Consider the following 25089-nt stretch of genomic DNA (forward strand, 5'->3'; position numbering starts at 1 on the left):
TAGGTATATGAAATACAGAGTCATGCATTGGATCACAGAAATCTGAGGGAGCCTTATATGATGACAGGGTGAGGTAAGAGGTGGACTTTGGATGATCGTGCTTGATGGTTTAGAGATAATGACAAAGTGCAGAAAAGTAAGGATAGAGAGAAGCATAACTACTAGAAAAAAAAAGGAGGGAGTAATGCACTTGTATAAGTCATTGAGATTTCATTTGGACTGTTGCATCCAATTCTTGAGGATACACCTCCAGGAGGGTATAGAAAGGTTGGATACACCCAGAAAAGTCTACTTAAATCATGCAGGGTTTGCACCAAAAATCTACAAGATATGACATTGAGGGGCATTTTCAAAACATACGTCTAAGTTTGATTTGGATGTATGGCACTAGACGTCCAAAGTCGGCAGTAAGAAAATGCCTATTTTCAAAGGCAAACCAGAAATAATTGACGTCGGAGGTGAAGTCTTGGATGTACCCACTTTTACACCGGAGCAGTAAGTAACTATCCTGATGTGGAGAACCAACACTACGCTTCTAAGTCTGAGGTAAGTACCCTTATTGCAAAAGAATCGCTAGGAGACACCTTGACTCAAATGGGAGGCTCACTACAGGAGGTTAGTAAACAGAAAGAGTGGAGAGCTATGTATGTTAACGCACACAGCCTAGGGAGTAAATTTCTACAACTAGAAACAGAAATAGTTAATGCAGATCTAGACATAGTAGCAATATCCGAAACATGGTTCACAGACTCTCATGGGTGGGATATAACTATACCAGGGTACAACCTGATTCGACAAGACAGAGAGGGTAAGTTAGGAGGTGGGGTAGCACTATACATCAAAGAAAACATTAAGACAACCAGGATCACGAATGTCAAGTATACTGGGGAATCTATCTGGGTAAACCTGGCCAGAGGCGGAGAAAAATGCCTGTACCTTGGTGTGATATACAGACCTCCGAGACAATCGGAGGACAAGGACGCAGAACTAATTGAAGACATTGAGAATATCACCTTACGGGGGGAGGCTGTACTATTAGGAGACTTCAACATGCCTGATGTAGACTGGAACACACTATCAGCGACAACTTGTGATAGCAGGAGGATATTAACGTCCATGAAGGGAGTACGGCTCAAACAAATGGTACTAGAGCCCACTAGGGCCCAGGCCATCCTGGACCTGGTACTTACGAACGGGGAAAGCGTCTCAGAGGTCTCGGTGGGAGAGACGCTAGCCACCAGTGACCATAACACGGTATGGTTTAAACTTAAGAAAGGCTTCCCTAGATCACAAACAAAAACAAGGGTACTCAATTTCCGGGGCACTGACTTCGCACGCATGGGAGATTTCGTCTATCAGACGCTGCAGGTTCAAGAAGTAACTACTAATGTGGAGGCTATGTGGTCAACCTTGAAATCGATCCTTCATGAGGCAACTATCCGCTACATAAAATCGGTAACCAAACAACAAAGAAAAAAGAAACCCCAATGGTTCACAGATGAGGTATCGTGCCTCGTCAAGGAGAAGAAAAGAGCATTTCTCTCATACAAACGCACGGGGGAAAAAGAAGCAAACATTGAATACAGGAAAAAGTCTGCAGCGGTCAAAACAGCAGTCAGGGAGGCCAAAATTCGTATGGAAGAAACTCTAGCAAAGAACATCAAGAAAGGGGACAAATCCTTCTTCAGATACATTAGCGACAGGAAAAAGAACGCAAACGGGATAGTACGCCTTAGAACACCAGACGGGAATTATGTAGAAACAGACTCCGATAAAGCCAAACTACTGAATGATTACTTCTGTTCAGTCTTTACCTGCGAAGCACCAGGGCACGGGCCTCGGCTAGCAGCAAAGCAAAGCATGGAAGACCCATTTCAGAAGTTTGAGTTCACACCAGCTGATGTTTACAAAGAACTGTCAAGACTCAAGGTGAACAAAGCCATGGGACCGGACAATCTGCACCCAAGAGTGCTCAGAGAGCTATGCAATGTTTTGGCGGAACCATTAGCAATACTCTTCAATCTCTCCCTAAATACGGGGAGAGTCCCCCTGGACTGGAAAACTGCCAACGTGGTTCCTCTGCACAAAAAGGGTTGCAGAGCGGAGGCCGCAAATTACAGACCAGTAAGTCTCACATCAATAGTGTGTAAACTCATGGAAACTCTACTTAAAGAGAAATTAGACACGATATTGGATGAGGGGAATCTGAGGGATCCCTGTCAACATGGATTCACTAGGGGCAGGTCATGCCAGTCCAATCTCATCAGCTTCTTTGACTGGGTGACAGGAAAGCTGGACTCGGGAGAGTCTCTGGACATAGTATACTTGGATTTCAGTAAAGCTTTTGACAGTGTCCCACACCGTAGACTATTAAACAAGATGAAATCGATGGGGTTAGGTGAGAAACTAACGGCGTGGGTCAACGATTGGCTGAGTGGAAGACTTCAAAAAGTGGTGGTCAATGGCACCCTCTCTGAGACATCGGAGGTGACTAGCGGTGTGCCTCAGGGCTCAGTCCTGGGACCATCCCTTTTTAACATATTCATAAGGGACTTGACCCGAGGGCTTCAGGGTAAAGTAGCGCTGTTCGCCGACAACGCCAAACTGTGTAATATAGTGGGTGGAAGCAATCCCACGGATGGTATGACGCAGGATCTGATCAAGTTGGAAAAATGGTCCACAACATGGCAGCTGGGCTTCAACGCTAAGAAGTGTAAGGTCATGCATCTCGGCAGCAGAAATCCATTCAGAACATACACCTTGAATGGAGAAACACTAGCTAGGACTTCAGAGGAACGGGACTTGGGAGTGATCATCAGTGCAGACATGAAGGCTGCCAAACAAGTGGAGAAGGCCTCATCCAAGGCGAGGCAAATGATGGGATGTATCAATAGAAGCTTCGTCAGCCGCAAACCTGAAGTCATAATGCCACTGTATAGAACCATGGTGAGACCTCATCTAGAGTACTGTGTGCAATTCTGGAGGCCACATTACCGTAAAGATGTGCTTCGAGCTGAGTCGGTCCAGCGAATGGCCACTAGGAAGGTCTCTGGACTCAAGGGTCTCTCATACGAGGAAAGACTGGGCAAATTGCAGCTGTACTCTCTAGAGGAGCGCAGGGAAAGGGGTGACATGATTGAGACTTTTAAGTACGTCACAGGTCGTGTCGAGGTAGAAAACGATATATTCCTTCCCAAGGGACCCTCGGTCACAAGGGGGCACCCGCTCAAACTCAGGGGAGGGAAATTTAGAGGTGACATCAGGAAGTATTTCTTCACAGAAAGAGTGGTAGATCACTGGAACAAACTTCCGACGCAGGTAATCAAGGCCACAAGCGTGCTCGACTTTAAGAATAAATGGGACATCCACGTGGGATCCCTACGTGGGTCGAGCAGCACTCAGACTTAATGGGGTGGGTCAGTAGAGTGGGCAGACTTGATGGGCTGTAGCCCTTTTCTGCCGTCACCTTTCTATGTTTGTATGTTTCTACCTGGCCTGTCTCGAGGAGGAAGGAAGAACAAGATCGCAAAGGCAACACGATCGACTCGCATTGCCTTTGCGATCTACTGGTCGATCGCGATCGACCATTTGGGTACCCCTGCCCTAGAGGAAAGGATGAAAAGGGAATGTATTGAAGCATAAGAAGTAGGTCACAGGTCATTAGTTCCCGATCCTTTTTCAGAGGAAAGAAAGCTATAGAACTCATGATATGAAGCTGCATGGATATTAGGAGCAACATCAGAAAATATTTCAGCATGAAAAGGAAGTAAATGCTTAGAAAGCTCTGCTAGAAAAGATGAAGACAAAACTGGTTGAGGAATTCAGAAAAGTGTGGTCTAAACACAAAGCTTCTCTTAATGACAAGATAGCAGAAACCAAGCACTGGGGCACCTCAGAATAACTTCAGAAATAACTTGGGGGGTAGCATAAATTTGTTAGCTGCAACCCTAAATGAAAGCATGGAGAGGGACTAATTGAATGGATCAAAAATTTCCACCCTAACATAATAATAGCCATACTAGGTCAGACTAATGGTTCAAGTCATTAGTTCCTGATGCTGATCTCATACATGGCACCTGAGACCACGTATTCTGAATGTGTTCATGGTGTGATCCTTAAGGAAGAAGAGTAGCAAAAATTGGGTTTGGTAGGGTGAGCAAAATGCTGTTTTGCCTAGGGTGAATATATCCTTGTACCAGCCCCGGATTTAGGAACTACATCTTGGTGCCTAAAGAAATGAATCTTAGACTAGCTGAGCACAAAATAGTGATCTTAAAAAAAAAAAAAAAGTTAAGCTGGCAGTGAAAACACATTTTCATGCTTTGGCAAACTTGAGTGGGACTGTTCCATATGTCCATTTCTCTCTTTGTGAAGACATATACAGTAAAACCTTGGATTACAAGTAACTTGGTATATATAAGTATTTTGCAAGACAAGCAAAACATTTTATTAAATTTTAACTTGATATACAAGCAAGGTCTTACAATACAAGTGCATACAGTATACACGTCACATCATCACAACTAAGCTGATGGTTCTTCTCTCTTTCTCTCTGACACTGCAGGAGTGTAGTGACTGTTCTAAACATGCAAGATCTTGCAATACGAGTACATACAGTATTTTGTATTAAAGTTTTTTAGGTTGTGGAATTTCCATTATTTCTTATGCGGAAATTCGCTTTGATATACAAGTGTTTTGGATTACAATCATGTTTTCAGAACGAATTATGCTCGCAAACCAAGGTTTTACTGTATTTATTTGTTATTTTTATTTCTTAATTTAAAACATGAAAGAATAAAAATATGAACAGCAGACTGACAGACCATAAGATAAAATGATCCTTCAGTCAGCAAATAGCTGACTAGTACAGAGGTTGGCAACCACGGTCCTTGAGGGCAAGATTTCTACAATGAATCTGCATAACATTGATTTGTGTGTACTGCTTCCATTGTATACAAATAGATGTCATGCATATACATAATGGAAATCCTGAAAACCCGAGTGGGTTGTGGCCTTCAAGGACCATGGTTTCCCACCCCTGGTCTAATGTGTGTGGGTTCAAAGTTCAGTCATTAGTCACAAATAGAATTTTCATGTGCAAGCTTCAGTATCCAAAAAGTGTTCAAGTGATTGAATTACACGATAAGTTTTACAATCAAGTCTTATCATTTTTATATGAAAAAACTTCATGTGCAAAAAAATACTTCAAAGTTGAAGGGGTCCCTTAAAATTTAACTTTACTGCACTTCTGTGACATCTCTCATGGAAATCTTACTAACTGCTGCTAACTTACTAACTGCTGATACCATGGAAATCAGCTGAACTCACAGCAAAGGTGCTCTGAAGGCAAGCCATTCAACAAACAAAAGTAAGTAAGACATAGCAACATAAGCAAAAATAATTTTTTTTTTTAGCAAAACACATCCTGCTGCTCATTTTTTAAGCAAATGGAGGTTTCAAAATGGCCAAAAAAGTCTATCAACCAAAAAATGTCCAAATTGCCATTTACTGAATCCAGGCCTAAGTGGCAGAGGGAGATAATGATTTTCCCTAAAGTCAGAAAAATTGCTGTGGTGGAAACAGGATTTGAACACTGGCTACTCCAGTTCTCAGACCATTGTTCTAATTACTAGGCCACTTCCTCTCTCTCAAACAAAGATGGAACTGTGAAAGATTCACATTCACGGCAACTGCTGAAAAAATAACTAAAGCTGGCTTGCTCTATGACAATGAATCACTGTGATGTCAGTGGATGACCTTTGTAGATTTAACTCACCATGTCTTAGGAATGTCATTGTCATTCAGCTGTGGTCAGTGCTCTTTTCATACAACAGTTGTAGAATTCTTGGATTTAGTTGGCAGCACTGTTAATTTTTTACATTGTTTAAAAATGTCCTGTCATTTCATTACAAGTAGAATTCTGATCCTGTAACTTTAGTGGTCCTGAAAAAACTAGAGTCTTATGTGGTCTGTGAGCTTTCAAGGTTTCAGATGTGATTACAAAATTAGAAGTCCATTGATGTAGTTGGGGATGGATGGAATACCAGAACTAGATCAGCCTGCCCCCAAAACCTTGGGCCTGGTGTTTAAAAAGATCTGTGCTTCTAAATTAAAGCCCCATTTTACAAAGAATGGTGAGGTGGGAATTGGGACATCCCACATCCATATTGAAGCATCCACAGTTCCCCCAGTGTTTCACGAAAAAAAAAGAGAGCTCTGCTGAACGTGGAACATTTTGTAACATATGTGTATGGACACTGGCAAATCATCAATTTCAAAAATCTTTGTTTGCTCGGCAGTTTCCACATATAAGTGCTAGGGATTATTTGTAGTGTTTTGCCTCTACATTCATGGAAGCAGATTGTCTATGTAAACAGTAGGAGTGTTTCTTTAATCCAAGCTCCCAGAGTGCATTGCTGTATCTCTGGTGGGTTGACACCCCTCCCTTCTTTTGCTTGTTTCTCTTGTGGGCAGAAAGCAGACTCCATCTTAAGCTTGCACATGGACATAAGCAAGGTTTTGTTCCTCATGTAGAGGGCTACTTTACATTGGCTAGCCTAGATTCTGCTTAATCAACTAAGTCTGGAACACAGTGTTATTCTGCACAGAAAATCTGTGATATACACTCCTGGCTTTGTGCTGGTCCAGTGTAGAAGAAATCCCTCGAGGACAACTGAACTGTGAGTTTATTTATTTCTTTGTTTTACATTTATATTAACGAAGTTTGTTCAAGGAACTATGGAGTCTGGCCTGATAAATGCATTAAAACTGAGCCATTAATGTTATCTATCTGGGACCCTCCTGGGTAATCCAGTCATAGTGAAATCTAGAGAAAACAAAACAGTGCTTGGCAGACAGCTTGAGGTTTTCTCTCCATGCCAGTGAAATCTAGAGCAGGGCAATGCCTGGCCAGTTTGATGCTTCTCTCCCTGTCTGTGAAAACTAGTAACAGCAATGCTTAATTGATGCCAGAGACTGGCACAGCTGTGAGTGGGGCATTGGACATTTGAACTGGAGGATCTGTGAAGATTTGAAGTGAATACAGAGCACATGTCAGACACAGGCCAGTAGGCCTGCCTGTGTGCTTGAATCAGACATAGCTGGAAGCTGCATGAATAATTCATAAGGCAGGGTGTGTGCAAGTCCCTACTAGAGAGCTGCACGGGAACGGGGACGACGGGAATCCCGCGGGACCCGCGGGGATCCCGCAGGTTCCCCCTTCGGGTCACGGGGATCCCGTGGGGACGGCCCCTAGGGTCGCGGGGATCCCATGGGGACGCCTCTGAGGGTCGCGGGGTTCCTGCGGGGCTGGATGTAATCAGCCGCGAGGCTCGTCTCCCTACCTGCTCTGCCGCACACAGCCGAACGGAAGTCTTCCTGATGTCAGCGCTGATGTCGGAGGGAGGGCTTAAGCAAAGCCCTCCCTCCCTCCGACGTCAGCGCTGACATCGTGAAGACTTCCGGTCGGCTGTGTGCTGCGGCAGGGCAGGCAGGGAAAAGGCAGTGGTACATGGCGGGGGGTGGTCCGCCCCGGGTGCAGCACAGCCAGCCAGGTTCCCCGACCGACCGACAACAGGCCCGGTCCGTCAAACCTCCCTGCCCTGTAGCAGCAAATCTAAATTACTTTATTACAGCAGCTTCAATACTCCAGCTGCTGTAAGAAGGTAATTTAGATTCGTGGCTACAGGGCAGGGAGGTTTGTTGGACCGGGCCTGTTCTGTTGTCAGTCGGGCGGGTAAGCGCCACAAAGGTAAGGGGCAGGGAGGGAGAAAGGGAGGAAAGGTGGGGTGGAGAGGAAAAGGCGCTTAAGGTAAAACTGAGGGGGGAGAAGGACGCTGAAAGGACATGGAGAAGAAGGGGGGGGGGGGAGAAGGACGCTGAAAGGACATGGGGAAGACGGGGGGGGGGGGAGAAGGACGCTGGTGCCAGACCAATTTGGAATGGGGGAGAAAGGGAGGCACAGTAACAGAGCAAATGGAAGACGCAGAGAGAAGAGAGACAGTGGATGGAAGGAATTGAATGAGAACATGAGGAAAGCAGAAACCAGGCAACACAGGTAGGAAAAAAAATTATATTTTTTATTTTTTTTTTTATTTAGGATAAAGTAGTATATTAGTTGTGTTGATAAAAATTTATAAACATTAGAGGCTCTGGTAGAAACCCGTTTACAAAGTATGTATTCTTCCCAATTAATATTTCCAAATTAATAAAGTCTTTTTGCTTATTTGTAAATGGGTTTCTACCAGAGCCTTTAATTCATTAGCATAATTAAATGAAATAACTATTTCTGTAGTTTATAGGGACGGGTGGGGACGGAGGGGATTCCTCGCGGGAATGGGTGGGGACGGAGGGGATTCCTCGCGGGGACGGGTGGGGATGGAGGGATTCCTCGCGGGGACGGGTGGGATTCCTCACGGGGACGGGTGGGACTTTGGCGGGGATGGGTGGGAACGGGTGGGATTTCTGTCCCCGTGCAACTCTCTAGTCCCTACCTCTCAGAATACATTATTGCATTCTGAGTACATTACATAGCTGCTCATAGAAGCACCTGTAAACAGCTTAAGGAAAAAAAAAAAAAAAGATTTATTTTTATTCAGTGCATCATGGCAGATAAGGCTGAACCCAGTTTGTCACAGACCCATCCTGATAGTGAAAGAGACTGACAAAGTAACTAGAGAACACGCTTTGTTTGAAAAAGCCCAGGAGAACCATGAGGCAGAGGTACAAAGATATAAACCAAACTAAACTAAAACTTGGATTTGTAGACTGGGTCATCACCAAACGAGGAGCTCGACTCAGTTAACAATAATTAAAAAGAAAAACATAAGGTAATAAAACAAAAAAGAAACAAAAAAAAAAGGGACCACGAATCAAAAGACAAAAAAAAAAAAACAACTAATGCACATGCGTGATTCCCAAAATGATTGCTTTTAGAGTTTTGCGAAAAGATTGGAAGGAGCCAGGACCCCTTAAAGTAAAAGGTATGTCATTCCATAAGTCTGTCAATTTAAAGATAAAAGATTGGCTAAATTTCCTGACACCTTTTATTCCCTTGATTAAGGGCTAGATTCACGAACCTGCCCGATTGGGCCATATTCGGGCAGGTCTGATGAATTCTCCAAAGTCCAATATGCAGATGGGGGAGATCGGAGGAACGCCCCCATCTGCCTGCACGGATTGCTGGTGTGCGATCCTGACGCATGCGCAGGCCATCTGTAGATGGTCTGCGCATGCATCTAGACACATGCAATTTACTAGACGAGTTATTGCAAAGATGGCAGTGAAGAATTGTAATTTAACTATCAAGCGAATCTACATGTCTAATAAAAGCAATCTGCGATAAAGAAGAGCGCCCCTGAATTTTTGAAGGCAATGTTCTTTTTATTATATATATATATACGCAGATCGGCGTGCAGGAAAAATAAGAGCAACCATCCCCTGAGGCGTTGCTCAGTGCAGCCAGGCTATAAGGAAAGCTGCCACCCGCATGCAACCTCGGAGATTTTTGAAAAGCTTTCTGGCTTCGGATCGCCTCAATCGGTTAGGGCTCCGGGGCAACAGATTGCCAACCTCTGCTGTCCTTGTGAATTGTGCTGCGCTCCGCCCACCAATCCCGTTCCGGTTTCGAGGGGAAATCGAGCAAGCAATGAGCTCCGGTGCTCATTTTGGAGAGTGGGGGAAGGCGAAGAGTGGCTTTCATATTGCAGGCTCTGCGGGGCTGGGGCAGTGTGCTGCTTTCCTCTGCCAGGACCTGACGCAATCCATTCACGTCCTAGCCTTTAAAAAATTTTTTTTTTTACTTTTTAGCCCAGCGAGCCTGTGGTTTTAACCTGCTTAAATCTACAGACTCACAGTGCGGGGAAGGGCAGGAGACATTCGGGGCAGCAGAGATCAGGGCTTTGGAAACTCGGAAAGACATTTTCGACTGGTCCCCAGCAGTCGCTTCTTGGGTTGATCGGCCAGTCGAGTCGGATCGGGAAATTTATTTTGTGAATCGCGTCCCTGCCTACTTTGCATGCGTTTCTCCTCATTTGCATGCACGGATTCGAAGCGGATCGCAGGAGAGATTAGTGAATAGTGCAGGAGGGAAATCTGGTCGCAAAGGGTACACGATCGGTTTGCTTTGTGAATCTGGCCCTAAGGGAAAAGAAAGTTTGAATCTTTGGTTATTTCTCACGAGATAAGATCTATGAATATTCCAAAATAGGGGAACAAAAGGAACAAAGATCCCAAACAGAATCTTGAAAGTGATACATGCACATTTGAAATGAATCCTGAGATAGACAGGAAACCAGTGTAGATTAGAAAGTTGCGCCAGAAGAGAAATCCCACCTATCCCCACCAATATCCCGTCCGTTCCCGCCCATCCCCACCAGAATCTCCTCCATCCCTGCGAGGAATCCCCTCCATCCCTGCAAGGAATCCCCTCTGCCCCCGCCTGTCCCCCATAAAAATTACTGTCCCCATAAAAAGCAGCAATTCTGACAGTTTTGATTTTTTTTTAAGTCTTAGTTTATTTAAGCCAACAATAAAATACAATATAAACAAAACAGTGAACAGAAATAAGAGATGCATACATCACCAGAAAGATTTAGAATAGACATTAGGTCATGTGACTGTAGGGTCAACCATTTCTTGTTAAAAGAAATAAGAGTTGGATTTTTTGGCAATATAAAGTTCCTATCTAGAGCAAACAAATCTGGTTCCCACCATCTGGCATAGGTAACTTGTGAGAGGTCCTTCCAAAATCCACAAATGGTTTTTAATGCAGCAATGAGTAAAGAATCAAACAATACAGCATCAAATTCATTTAAAGCAGAATTGAGAGAGGCACTTTTCAGGTTGCATAAGAAAAATGTGTCAAAGCTGACCTGGAAACCCTAAAACAAACTCAGCAAGTACTTCATTTTGTACTAAACACAATTGGTGGCATAACCATGAGAGGGGGCTGGTTTTAAGAAAGGTTTGGACAAGTTCCAGGTGGAAAAGTCCATAGACTGTTATTGAGAAAGACATGGGGGAAGCCACTGCTTGCCCTGTATTGGTACCATGGAATGTTACTACTCCTTGGGTTTTGGCCAGGTACTAGTGACCTGGATTGGCCATTGTGAGAACAGGCTACTGGGCTTGATGGACCATTGGTCTGACCCAGTAAGGCTATTCTTATGTTCTTATGTGCTCCCACTTTGAGCTTAGCCCCCCTCAAAATGAACATTTCCCTTGCTGTAAGTGGTAGGACATTTTGTTTTTCCATCATCTTGGTCCCAGTTTCTGCTTTTGTCTATCTTTTACTAATTCTCTTTCCAGGCCTCAGGAATCCTGGTTCTATCCCCGTGGGAGTCCTGTGAGCCTGGGGGGGGGGGATTCCTGTGAGCCTGGGTGGATCCCCACGGGAGTCCTGTAGACCTGGGGGGATTCCCTGCAGGAGTTCTGTAGACCTGGGGGGGATCCCTACAGGAGTCTCACAGGACCCGCGGGATTCCCGCAATCCCCGTTCCCATGCAGACCTCTAGTGTAGATTTTGAAGCAGTGGGGACACATGATCAAACTTACTTTTTCCAAAGAGCAGCTTAGCGATGGTTTTCTATATCAGTTGAAGCCTTTGTAGGCAGGTCTTAGGTAAACTGCATTACAGTAGTCTAACCAGGCCAGTATGACAGATTGGACCAAGACAGAAAAGTGCTGTTGATAAAAAAGGGCCCTAACTTTCCTCAGCATATGAAAGCTAAAAAAGATATCTTCTGCTTCTAGAGAGACTGTGGAGCAAAATAATGCAGGAGTTAAGTACGAAAGGCCAAACCAGTCAGCTTCAAGCTGCTTATGAAAAATATCAAAGACCAACAACAGAGTTCTGTTCTTACTTGGATAAGAAGAGTACAGAAGATAGCCTTGCCCAGCATGAGCAACAAAAGGCTACAGATTTAACAAGGCAGGCCGTGGTGTCAGAGGTCCTTAAAGAGGCAGAGAAACCCTAGCCAAAGACACTGAATCCCAATATTCTGGCAGCTCTAAACACTCTGTTCGGAGTCAATATGTTGTGTTGTTGCCCTATACAGTGGACCTTTGGTTTGCAAGCATAATTCGTTCTAAAAGCATGTTCGTAAACCAAAGTGCTCGTATAGCAAACCGAGTTTCCCCATTGGAATTAAGGGAAACTCGGATGATTCGTTCCATATCCCAAAAACAACCCTCCCCCCTCCGAGGCCACTGGCGCTGTTCGCTTCCACCCCACCCTGGAAACTGGCTTCTCTTCCCCCATGGCCGACTCCCAAACCCTTACCTCCAGCAACACCCGGCAAGGTATGAAGAGGCAGTGCAGAGGAAGATAGGGTGGGTGTGCGCGCACAGCGCATGATTCTCCCCGTCTTGTACATGATTATCCCTGTCTCCCGCCACACCTGGGCACACAGCTGGGCACACAGCGTTCTCTCCTCGATGCCCTGGCAGCAGGACAAGCCAGATGGAGGGGTGGCTGCTGTTTGGGCTGAATGTCTTCAGGTAGGACTCGCTGCTGATCTTCTATGCTGAGCTGCTGCGGGGCCTTGAGCATTTGCACATGCTCAAGGTCTTCTGGCTACCACCCTTTCCGAGATTCTTATGAGATTCTCGTATTCTCATGAGAATCTTGGAGAGAATGGGAGCCAGAAGGCCTTGAGCATGCGCAGATTCTCAAGGCCCACAGCAGCCCGGCATAGATCAGTGGCAGGCTCTTTCTGCACCGGCAAGCATATGTCCTGTGGGTTAGTATGTGCTTGTGTCCGATGGAGAGAAGCTGGTTCCCGGGGTGGGGTGACATGCTCGCAAATCGAGTCACTCAGTTTGTGAGTTAAAGTTTGCTCAAGTGTTTTGCTCATCTTGCAAAACACTCGCAAACTGCGTTAATCGCAAACTGAGGTTTGACTGTAAATATGTTGTGATTGGGGTAGTTGCACTTGCAATAAGTCTCAATACTTTTTTGGATAATTTATTCAAGGGGATGGAAGGAGGACTTGAGCATAAATGAATGTAACACCTTGTTCAGGATGTGGACTTGGATATAGATCATAAGATGTCTTATGATCTGATCATTCAGTATATTATGATATGCTCACCTCCAATATGAAATGGTATTCTTGATTGGAAACTCTACATAATTGATATTAAAATGTATTTTTGATAGTATTTGTAAGTATTAGTTCAAAATGAAGTAGTTGTTTCACAGCACCCAGGAAGGTGTTTTTTTTTTAAGAGCTGGGTTATGAAAGATTTTTGAACATCGTGTTACCCATTTTTTCTATTCAGGCGTTCTAGAACCAGCAGAATCTCCAGATCACACAGAACTAGCAAATAAAGTCAATCAACAGCTATTCCGGTTAGAGCCATGGCAGCAGCTGTGAGATCAAAAGTTCTTTTTAGCCAACAAGAGACACAGAAATTAAGACTAAAGGAACAACAGAAAAAGCAAAGGCTCCAGCTGCTGCTGCTTCTTTATGCAAGAAAACAGAATTAGAAGAGAGACAGAAGCCACCACAGAGTACAAAAAGGTGGAGCTAGATAGTGCCTTGAAGGTGCTATAGCATGAGAAAGAACAGCTGCTAATGAAGGTCAAAGCCCTTGAGGAAGCCACAAGGCCTGAAGGTGGGGAAAGTCAGCTTAGCCATATTATAGCAGAAAATTCTGAACAGCACACAACAGATGTAAAGGCCCAAGCCTCAACACAAGAGAGCAAACAATCACAGTTTGACTCTGAAGAGTTACTGGGTTCAGGAAAAACACGCTCCTCTTCAGCAGAGTTCAGCTCGTCTGAGGAAAGAAAGTCTAAGGTGAAACTTGCCACAGAGACAAAATGATACTATAGTGATCCATACACAAGTACGCATATAGATGCGCTTTCACCTACTCTCGCTCCAGAAAGGCACACCAAGGGAAACACTTAATTTCAAGCATGACTCTGGTGCCATACAGGAACTTTGCTCACGTAAAGACTGAGCAGCCATGCCCAATACAACATGCTGTAATTAAGCAAGAGTCACTTAACCTGTAATACTCTGCACCTGATTTCAGGCAGACAGTAGTGAGTAGTCAGCCACAGATACCAACTGCTATCATGCTAAAGACCTAGCAACATACATAGCACACAAAAAGTTAGTGAACATGGGACTCATCCAGTTTTAATGACTTCCCAGAAAGGTAACAAGAGTGAAAAGCCGACTTCAAAGAAGCCAAAGCTGTCATGAAGCCTACACCAAGGCAAGAGATGAACCTGATGATAAAATGGTTGGGACCTGAATCAAAGAAGAGATTAAGAGATGCATTTCAGCATGATGATGCTAGAGGCCTGCAAGAAATGTGGGAGAGACTCGAGTAGCAATATGGCAACCCAGAAGTCATCCAGCAAGCATTAATGAGGAGAATAGATAATTTTCCAAAAAATACAAGCAAAGATAATGACAAACTTCTGGATCTAGGAGATCTCTAAGGACAGGAAGCTGATTGAAGTCTTCCAGACCTAAGCTATTTAGACACATCCAGTAGCAAAAAAAGTTTACAGCCAAGCTGCTTTAAGACATCAAATCAAAGAAAAATGGTCATATGTAGGCATGCAATATAAGGAGGACAATCAAAGGAAGTTCCCTCCATTTACAGTCTTCACGGAGTTCATCAGAAAACTGGCAAAAAGAAAAAATGATCTTAGTTTATGGAATGATGTGCTTGAAATATGGACGACAGGCTACTTCCAGAATGAAAAGCCAGTTAAAATGTATGGCAATCCTACCAGGAGAAGAATAGTAAAAATGAAACTTAGAGGAGCAGTTACAAAGGTGTAAAATTTACATCAGGCATGGATGTTATTCAAAAATACCATCCTGGGAGTCCAGACTAGATATAGTCCATGTATTAAAAAAGAAGGAAGGAAAACCAAACGGCAACCAGTGAGGTTAATGAGTGAGGTGAAAGAAGCTATTAGAGCTTAAAGGGAATGCTTCAGAAAGTGGAAGAAAGGTCTGACTGAAAATAATTGTAAACAGCACAAGGAATGGCAACTCAAATGCAAGGCACTAATAGGGAAGGCAAAGAGAGGCCTTAAAACTAGAAGCAAAAACACACAGTAAACACTTTTCTAGGTATAATAAAAAGCAAGAAGCTGCGAAGAGAATCAGTTGGACCACTAGACACCCAAGGGATATAAGGACTCTCAGGGAAGACAAGGCCATAGTGGAGAAACCCTACAAAATCCTTTTTAAAGATTTGGGCACCTTTGTTAAATTCACCCAAATTTGTTAACTAAATCACCATCTCATGCTGAGCATTTGTTGTCATACTATTCATCCTGGCATTACCATAATATCAACTTATCAATTTATAGTCAGCGATGATCAACTCTCCTGACTTTTCTTACTCTCTTGATTTGTTTATGTTTATAATCATGTAAAGTTATCTGTTACCACTGATCACACTGTAATATAGCATAACATGCCTTTGCACTGTACATGCTTTATGTTTTTATTACCTGTTATTAAAAACTCAATAAAAAACATTGAACTTAAAAAAATTATTTTTAAATATTTATATACCTCATGCCCAAAAACTATGTGGGCTGCAGAAACACACACATATACAGTCTACATGTATGCAGTCTATATGTGTGAATGCCCATACTTTGGATACGTTACGTACATTTGGAATTTCTGGAACTGTATTAAAATGATTTAATTTGTTACTTAGTAATAGAAGTTTCTGTGTGCTAGGAGAGGGTAGGCGATCAAAGTTTTTCCCTCTAGACCAGGGGTGGGCAACTCTGGTCTTCGAGGGCCGTAATCCATTTGGGTTTTCAGGATTTCCCCAATGAATATGCATGAGATCTATTTGCATGCAAATAGATCTCATGCATATTCATTGGGGAAATCCTGAAAACCCCGACTGGATTCCAGCCCTCGAGGACCGGAGTTGCCCACCCCTGCTCTAGACTATGAGGTGCCTCAGGGCTCTTCTCTATTAGCAACTTTATTCAATCTGCATATGGCCCCGATTGGTACACTACTTTCAGACCTTTGAGTACAGTATCGATTATATGCAGAAATGATACGCAAAGAACTTGACATTTAAGTGAATGCAGTCAGCTTCTACACTGATAGCAAAGTCATCCTGGAATATATTGTCACCCACCTGACCTTTGCTAGGATAGCTGTAGCGGGTGACTTTGCAGAGATAGCGTGCCACTCAAAAGGGAGAATGGCCGTTCAGGGTAAAGATGCCAAAAGACTACAAAGAAAGTGATTTTGAAACTCAAAACAGCAAGGCAAGCTCCCCAAGCAGTTCCTGATTCAAAAGAAAAGCTCAGGGTTATTATATTCACGTCCCCAAAAGGTGGAAAGCTCAAACTCTCAGGTAAGTTTATACAATTTAATACCAACAGGCACCAGCATCAAAAGAAAAAAACAAAACACTTGCATCTAACATTTCAAACAAGTTCCAGTAAGTCCTAAAGAGTCCAATTGCTTTTGGGCTACCTTACTTCAAGCAGGCCCAAAGTATCAAGCAAAAAAAAACAAACCACACCAAACATTCCTCAAAAGAAGAAAAAAACACAGCAGTGCTTTGGGCTGGCAACAGGCCATAACACAGCAAGGTGCCCGGACTTCAGTAGTCCTTGCAAAGTTCCTTCACTGGGCCCTTGCAACAAACATTACCTACAGTGCCTTTCCTGCCTCTCATAAGCATGGCAGTTCATGCTCCATAGAGCAGATTGCAGGGCAAAAGTTGCCGTGTCTGCTTTTACATTACTTTTTTATTACACAAAAAGCATCCTACCCAGATGTCACAGCACACTCCCTACAACTTCATACAATCCCCAGCAATGCCATATACTTTAAGGCTTTGGTAACAAGGGAAAAAAAAACAAAAACCTGTCCCAGCAGTCCTTTTCTAGCAGCTTGCTGAAAACCCTGTCAGCAACACAGTTCCTTTAAACTGAAATGGGTTAAAAAAAAAAAAAAAGCCATAATTTTTATAGGTACCCTGCATCAGGGTATGTATTGGATCCTTCCTGAGCTCATGGAACATCTCCCTGATTGGCTTTACTTAGAATGGCAACTCCTGTTCCCATTGCGATTGTGCCACATTTTAAGTATCAAGTTACCTATGATTTATAAGGACAATAGAATTTTATTTGCTACATGCCAGACATTGAAATTAATTAATAACTTAATACCTATTCCGATTCATTTATCCACGTGTCAATCCTTATGGTTGAACTCCAAGATTCAAATTGGCGCGTCTAAGATCCTCTGGAAGCACTGGCTGCAGGTGGGCATACCCACACTGGATGATGTATTATCAGATGGAAAGATGCTTGACTTTTCACGACGGCAACAAACATTTGGTATCACAGTCTCAAGTGTATAAGTGGTTGCAGTTGAAGCAGGCCATTCAAAAGGGGTTGATTGGCGCAATTTAAAAACTCAGTATAGCTTGCCGGCCTGTGTTTCCAGACAGATTTGCTGGGGTATCAGGCAGCCAAGTGGTATAAATTAATATCTGAATTTTTGAATAAGAAACCAAAAACTAGTCTTAAAGACATTTGGAGCATTGAGATAAAGCAGTAGATTTCTTCATCTCAATGGCCACGAATTTGGACTTGGAGGATGAGATGTACAGTGTCAGCGTCTATGAGACAAACGTGGGTTTTTTTGTTGCATAGAAGTTTTTGGACCCCTGTTAGATTACAAAAATTAGATAGTTCTAAGTCAAATAGATGCTGGCACTGTCATCTCGATATAGGGACACTGGATCATCTGCTCTTCTTTTGACCCTTGATACTTAATTTTTGGCGATCCATTTGGGTGGGTGGGTGAGGGAGGGATATGTACTTATCATTTGATGGAATTAAGTGCTGTCTATACTGTTGATAATATGATGCACTTTGTGTTGATTTATAAAATGAATAAAGATTTAAAAAAAAATGCCAGAAACAGGCCTCCGGTTTTCTCAATTATAAAAAAAAAAAAAAAGCAAAACAAATAAACAGTTACTTGCCAACCACAGACCAGTTCACCTTCATTTCCTCAGCAAGCACAGATTCTGGCTCCAGCTCAGCAATTTCCATGCTTTCCATCTCTTCACAAGGCTCTGGGGTCTGTGTTCCTCAGGACTCTGCTCGCTGCTTGACCTGGAGAGCTTTTTGCAGCAACTGCTCTGCTTAGCTTCTGTAAGCTGGGCTTAAGTTTTGCAGGGCCATACCCTACCTAACCTGGCGGAGAGGGAAGCAGGCTTCAGCTCTCTCTGGCTCCCCTTGTGGCCACCCATGAGATTTTCCTGCTTCTTCATAGAATGGATCTGTCTGAGTTCTGGCTGGAGATAGGCAGCTCTGAATTATTTAGATTGTTCTCTATTGTATGTCTGCCTTTTTTTTTTTTTTTACTGCCTGAAGGTACTGTTGCTTTCTTTTTCTGGGTGGCAGGGCTGACTGCAAGGTCTGAACTGTCACAATATCTACAACCAAACTAGGAGATTTTATGTATTTGTCAGCAACAGAGTTGAACATATTAGTAAGTCAACACAATCAGAGCAGTGGCATTATGAATCAAGTAATTAGAATACAGTAGATTGTGCAACCAGAGCGTGCCAGCTAATGGAAACTACCTGGTTAGCAGGGATAGAATTTCTCCTAAAACCTGGTCAAATACTTTCAGTCGTGGAGAACTCTTTTGAGCTCATAGACCCAGACTCTGACACAGAGAACAGGCCAGGGGTAAACAGTCTTGCCACCAACATTGAGTATTCAACTCAACCAGCTGATGAAGGACCAGACCCTCATCAAAGTGCCACCAGAGAGGCAGAGCTTCAGATCATCAAGAGCAACTTGGCACCACCTGGGAAACGGAACATCAGACTTCCAAAGACAACACAGTTCTTCAGCAGAGCCATCAATGACTCAGTGATCTTTCTATATCGTGAAGAAACATGATGACGAAAGCGTGATGACCCATTGTCCACTCCAGCAACTCAGAGACTCTTTTTTTTTCTCTCTCTCTTTTTTGTTCGGTTTGTCTGTATTGTCAGTTTCTCATTTCAGCTCCTGCGAGACTTCAAGAGAGAATTCATCTGTACATCAGAGAAATCAAGACAAGCCTCAAGCCATCAAGTTCAAGCCTCATTGATTTATAGACTTTGAATGGACTATGTAGTATTATTAAGTTTGAGTAGTAATAGTAGTATCATCAGATACCAAGCAGGATCGTTCTGCCTCCACATTCATGGAAGCAGATTGCCTATGTAAACAGTAAGTTTTTCTTTAACCCAAGCTCCCAGTGTGCGTTACTGTATCTCTGGAGGGCTGATACCCCTCCTTTCTACTGCTTGTTTCTTTTGTGGGCAGAAAGCAGTCTCCATCTTAGGTAGCACATGGACATAGAAAAGACATTGTTCCTCATCTAGAGGTGACCTTTAAATCTACTAGCCTAAATACAAAAAAAACAAAGGAATTGCACATCAATTTTTGGCTCACTCAAATCACAGTCAAAATACAACTCTTTTTCAATCTGGGTGTTCTAGTCATGTAAATCATCATTTACACATGTAGACTGTATACATGTGTGAATGCCACATAAGGCTTTTAAATGACCTCCTATGGCACCTACATTTTTTTTTGCCTCTTTTCAACTAAACTAGCAGCCTGAATTAGTTTTCAAGGGTTTAGGCTCCTAACTTTGAGGATTATGCTCCTAAAGTGAAGGGCCATTTTTTTTTTTTTTTTTTTTTGAAATAATGTTTATTAGAAGCAGTTGCAACGCAAAAGACACAGATACCCAGCAGTACAATATCACCAGGTCCAAATAGAGAAAATACAAATTCCAACAATACACGGTCTGGTAAACTCAGAATAAGAAAATAAGAACGGTAGTGCAACTAAGTCTGACTATGGATATCATGAGAAGTGTGTCCAAACTTCAGATACCAAAAACATACATTTTTGAAACCACTAGACGTCTATCTTCTTTTTTTTCAAAAATCATCTATTTGGCCTTCTTTGACCATTAGGATGTCCACCCTTAGGAGACCAAATTTTGGGGGGCATTTTCAACTGCCAAAACATCTAAGATCCAAACATCCAAATCTAGACCATTTGGATATGGGAGGGGCCAGCATTGTTATGGACTAACCACATAGGTATGCCAAAAAAGCATTGGGGCACCTTAGAAGGCATTGTTGTGAATTTCACATAAAGGGTGCCAGAAGTATATCTCACCATCATTCCCTTATAATGGTGAGCCCTCCCAAACTCCCCCAAAACCTACTATATGCCCTAATAGCCCTTATGGTTGCAGGTGGCACCTATATGGCAATATAATAGGGGTATGGTGGCCTCACACTTTCCACCACAAATGTATTGTTTAGCATGTCTTATGGGCCTGGGCCGCCTTCTCTATGGTTCACTAGCCTACCCATCAAGCTACTTAAGACACTGTGTGATGCTGTGCTAGGCTTTCCCATACCAGATGCTTCTTTTCTAGAGACAGGTATATACTGTTTCATTCAGATCTTTATGGAGTGTGAGTGGGTCAGTGACACTGGGGGTGTGGGGAAGGGTCATTACTTAACCTTTCCAGTGATCATCTGGTCTGTTTGGGTACCTTTTTGGCATTTAACTGCTTTAAAAACAGGTCTAGCTCTAGACATCTAAGTTCCATACAGGACAAATTGGGAAAAGTTTGGTTATCGTAGCAAAATGTCCAAATCTAAGAACGCCCAAAGCCTGCCCAGAATACACCTCCAACATGCCCTGCTCCCTTGAGTTTTGGATGCATAACAGCTGGGGCACCTCGTAAGATGTCTAGAAAGATGGTTTTGAAAATTGGCATTTGGACGTCCTGGTGATGTCCAAGTGCCAGTGAATGCCAATTTTTGGACATCACTCAAATTCCCTTAGAAAATGCAGGGTTAAACTAACACAAAAGTTCAGAATTGTAACACCTAGCAAACAAACTTAAAGCAGACAAAAGGCAGAAGCACAAATCAATCTACCATCAACAAATATGAACAACAGAGACCATCTGTAGTGAACTATAAGGAGTGCAATATAGTTGTGCACTCATAGCCACAGTTGTCATCACAGATCTTCCATAACTTCTTTTTTTATGCATTGTTTTGTTTTTGCAATATAACTGTTCATTCTTATTCAAACAACTGTTATCTTTCTTTTCTTTCAGTGAGTTTCAATAAATTCCAAAAATTAAAAATGAACAACACTTAGGCCCTCTTTTACTAAGGTGCGCTAATTAGCACACCTTAGTAAAAGAGGGGGTAAACTTGCAATGTGCTGTTTCTCTGGACCCACTGCCAACGTGGCCAGTGTTTCGATTTCTTCATCAGGGAAGTGGTCCACTAATAAAATCAAACACATGTGAAAATTAAGTCCACAAACTATAAACAACAATTGTTTATACATGCATTAATTTATAGAATTTTTTTTTTTTTAAAGCTGGTAGTATTTACTATTATCTTGCCTGCATGTTCTTACAAAACTCTCTCACAAGTAAAATCAAACAATGGCACCAACTGCTTGTCCGACGCTGAAAAGCTCAAGCTGATATTCCACAGTTCATAGCGTCAGTGAAAAGCAATGGTAAAACTCAAAACCCAGACCTTTATGTTTCTAAATTGGATTGAAAACAGGAGAGCGATTCGGGGATCCCAATAAAGCAGTTAAAAATGAAATACCATAGGGCAGGGGTAGGCAATTCCGGTCCTCGAGAGCCGGAGCCAGGTCAGGTTTTCAGGCTATCCACCACAAATATGCATGAGATAGATTTGCATCTCAAGGAGGCAGTGCATGCAAAACCATCTCATACATATTCATTGTGGATATCCTAAAAACCTGGCCTGGCTCTGTCTCTCAAGGACCGGAATTGCCTACCCCTGCTATAGGGCATGCTCAGGCATGTTGTAGTAATTTCCAAATGTGCGTGTGCTAAATATTTCTACTTTTTTGGAGGGGCTTGTTAGGGCCAGAGAGAGGATGTTCCTTAGCTAATCAGTGCATCTACATTATTGTGCGCTAACTGCCTACAAAATGGCTGGTGGTAAGTACACTATAATTTCCCAAAATGGCAGCACGCTAATGATAACATTAACATATGGCTATTAATACAAAAAATAGAAAATAGGCCATTTATGGCTGTGATAAAAATGTCCTTAACATGCTGTGAAAAAAACCTGCATACGGATGCCCTAAAGCCATTTTCTACCAACATTTATAAAAGGGCCCCTACATCCATTCCCTTTGGCATCCATTTTTTGCAATTCTAAATTTAAGAGCCTAATGAAACTGTGAGCATAAATTTAGGCATTTAGCCCTAGTAAATTTCCTTAAGACACCAATTGAAGAGCCAACTCTCAAAATTAGGAGCCTAAAACCTTTGAATATTGGAGTCACTTAATACTACTACTATTTATTATTTCTATAGCACTGAAAGGTGTAAGCAGCGCTGTACATTTAACATTCAAGAGACAGTCCCTGTTCAGAAGAGCCCTCTAGTTACTACTACTACTACTATTAATTATTTCTATAGCACTACCAGACGTACACAGTGCTGTACAGAGTCACAAAGAAGTCAGTTAAGTCAAAAATGTCTTTTATAAGAAAAAAAAAACAGGTTAAATGTAATGGACAGTTCAAAAGGTATTGTCTCTCCAACTCATCAGTAGATTCTTTCAAGAAGGCTGTAACCTTTTGAAACTAAAAAAATAGAACAAAACAAAACAAAAAAGATACAAAAAGGAAAAGCTGAATCTTGCTCCTCCACCCAGCTGAAACAACAATTTAGGCAGATACCTGCATGAAGAGAATTGAAACTTTCAGATGCTGGCCTAGCTCTACGCAGAGTCTTGCTCTTCTCACACAATACTAAATACTTTTGGCACAGGCTTAGGCACATTTTGCTGGGAGCGAGGATTTGACTTGCTGGCCAAGAATGAATGGCATTTTCAGTAAAAGTTACAACTGGGATTCATTAGTGATGTGGTGGCTGTTATCACGATACAGTTTTAAAAATAATGGACCCAATATTCAGCACTATTTAGACTGCTGGGAATGGCTCCTGGCTGTCTAAAGAGTTCATAGCCACTATCTACCGATATTCAGAGGAGGATAACTGGCTAACTCACGCTGAATATCCTGGTCTCCGGATTGGCTGGTGACCAGATATATTGCACAACATAGCTGATGACTGCCAATATTCAGTGGTTTATCAGTTAGGTTTGGTAGCCAAAGATAACCACCTAAAAGGATGGTATATCATTGGTTGTTGAGATTTAGCCAGCTAGCACCTGAATATTAACATAGCCAACTACAGTATGTCTCAGATGGCCAAAAATAGACCTGGAATTCAATGTCAAAGGCAGGATATGACGCTGGCATTGAATTTCTGGTATCGCTGAAGACCCCTGGAGATCACCAATGATATCCTGTGGTCTGAATATGAGCTAGAATGTATCTTAAATCTTGGTATTTCTAGCCCTATTAATTCTATGAATAAATGTCTCTACCAATTAGAAGTTAAGAACATAATAGCCATGATGGGTCAGACCACTGGTCCATCTAGCCCAATATTTGTACAGTGGCCAATCCAAGTAACAAGCACACTAACGAGAGAGAGAGAGAGAGAGAGAATGGAGGGATGTCTGCCAGCTGCAGTGGGAGAGAAGAGAGATGCTAGGGGGAAGAGAAGGGAAGGAGACAGAGATGCCATGGGGGGAGGGGTAAAAGAAGAAAAGGAAAGAAAAGAGAGATGCCAGAGCATTGGGGGTGAGTGGATACAAAGAGAAGATGGGGGGGGGGGGGTGAAGCTGAAATGAATCATGCATAAAGGAGAGAAGGGGCACAGGCTAGATGGAAGGGGGTGAGGGTGACAAATTGCAACCTGTTAACAGCTCTTTGGGGAAAATGGGATAGAAAATGAATAGAATAAAATAAAATAATAGACAGTTTATGGAAGTGGCATAGAAAGAGGGAAGATGCCATATGGAAGGGGGAGAGGGCATACACAGGATGGAAGGGAGAGAGATGGCAAACAGTTAATGGAATAGGCAGTCACACAGAGAGAGAGAGAGGGTGGATGCTAATAGAAAGAAGAGAGTGAAGAGAAGATGAGGAAAGCAGAAACCAGAGATGACAAAAGGTAGAAGAAATATTTTTTTGTTGTTGTTGCTTTAGAATAAAGTAGTATTGAAGCTGTATTGATAACTGTTTATAAATAGAACATGGACATAAGATAATCTTTTTATTGGACTAATTTTAATACATTTTTTTACTAACATTTGGAGACCAAAACTCCCTTCCTCAGTTCAGGACAGGATACCGTAACAGCAGTATACTGTACTTACCTGAGTAAGGAGTTTTGGCCGCTCTTATTTTTTAATATTTATTTTCCTTTTTCATATAACCAAATAATAAAGTACAATGCACAATAACATGATCTCAAAATATACATCTGGCATTATCTGTAATACAACAGTCAGATCCCAAAAACTCACCTTATCCCCAAACCCCCAATTAAGCATAGAAAAAGCAAAGAAGCAAAAGAAAAAAAGTAGAAAAGAAGGAGGGCAGTCTCCCAAATTACCAAATTATATATCCTAGGATATCCCAGCAACCTAACATCACTATTTTGTTGTCTGGGTAGGCAAAGGCAGAAAAATGCCTCTCCAGTTTATGTAATCATCCCATACATCATAAAATAAATGTAATTGCCCAGTTCTCATGGCAGTAAGTTTAAACATCAAACAAAAGAAATCACATTTTCACAAAAAAGTGATCAAGAAAGGGAGTTTCACTCCATTTCCAATAGGATGCTATAAGAAGCTTACTCACCACAAAGATATTTTGCCAATTTATAATGAGCCTTTGATATATGGGGTAGTCTCAAATATAGCAAACAATATTGAGCTTCAAGTGGGTAGGATAATTTTGTGACCTGGGTATAGAGTTGACCAGTGGAATTCCAAAAGAGTTGTATCTTCTTGGAACCTCACCATATATGATAAAAGTATCCTAATTAACATAAGAATTTCCACTGTCCAGCAGTCCACTCACATGGCGGCCCTCAAGTC

The sequence above is a fragment of the Geotrypetes seraphini genome, chromosome 6, assembly GCF_902459505.1.
Source record: "Geotrypetes seraphini chromosome 6, aGeoSer1.1, whole genome shotgun sequence".
Classification (NCBI taxonomy): domain Eukaryota; kingdom Metazoa; phylum Chordata; class Amphibia; order Gymnophiona; family Dermophiidae; genus Geotrypetes; species Geotrypetes seraphini.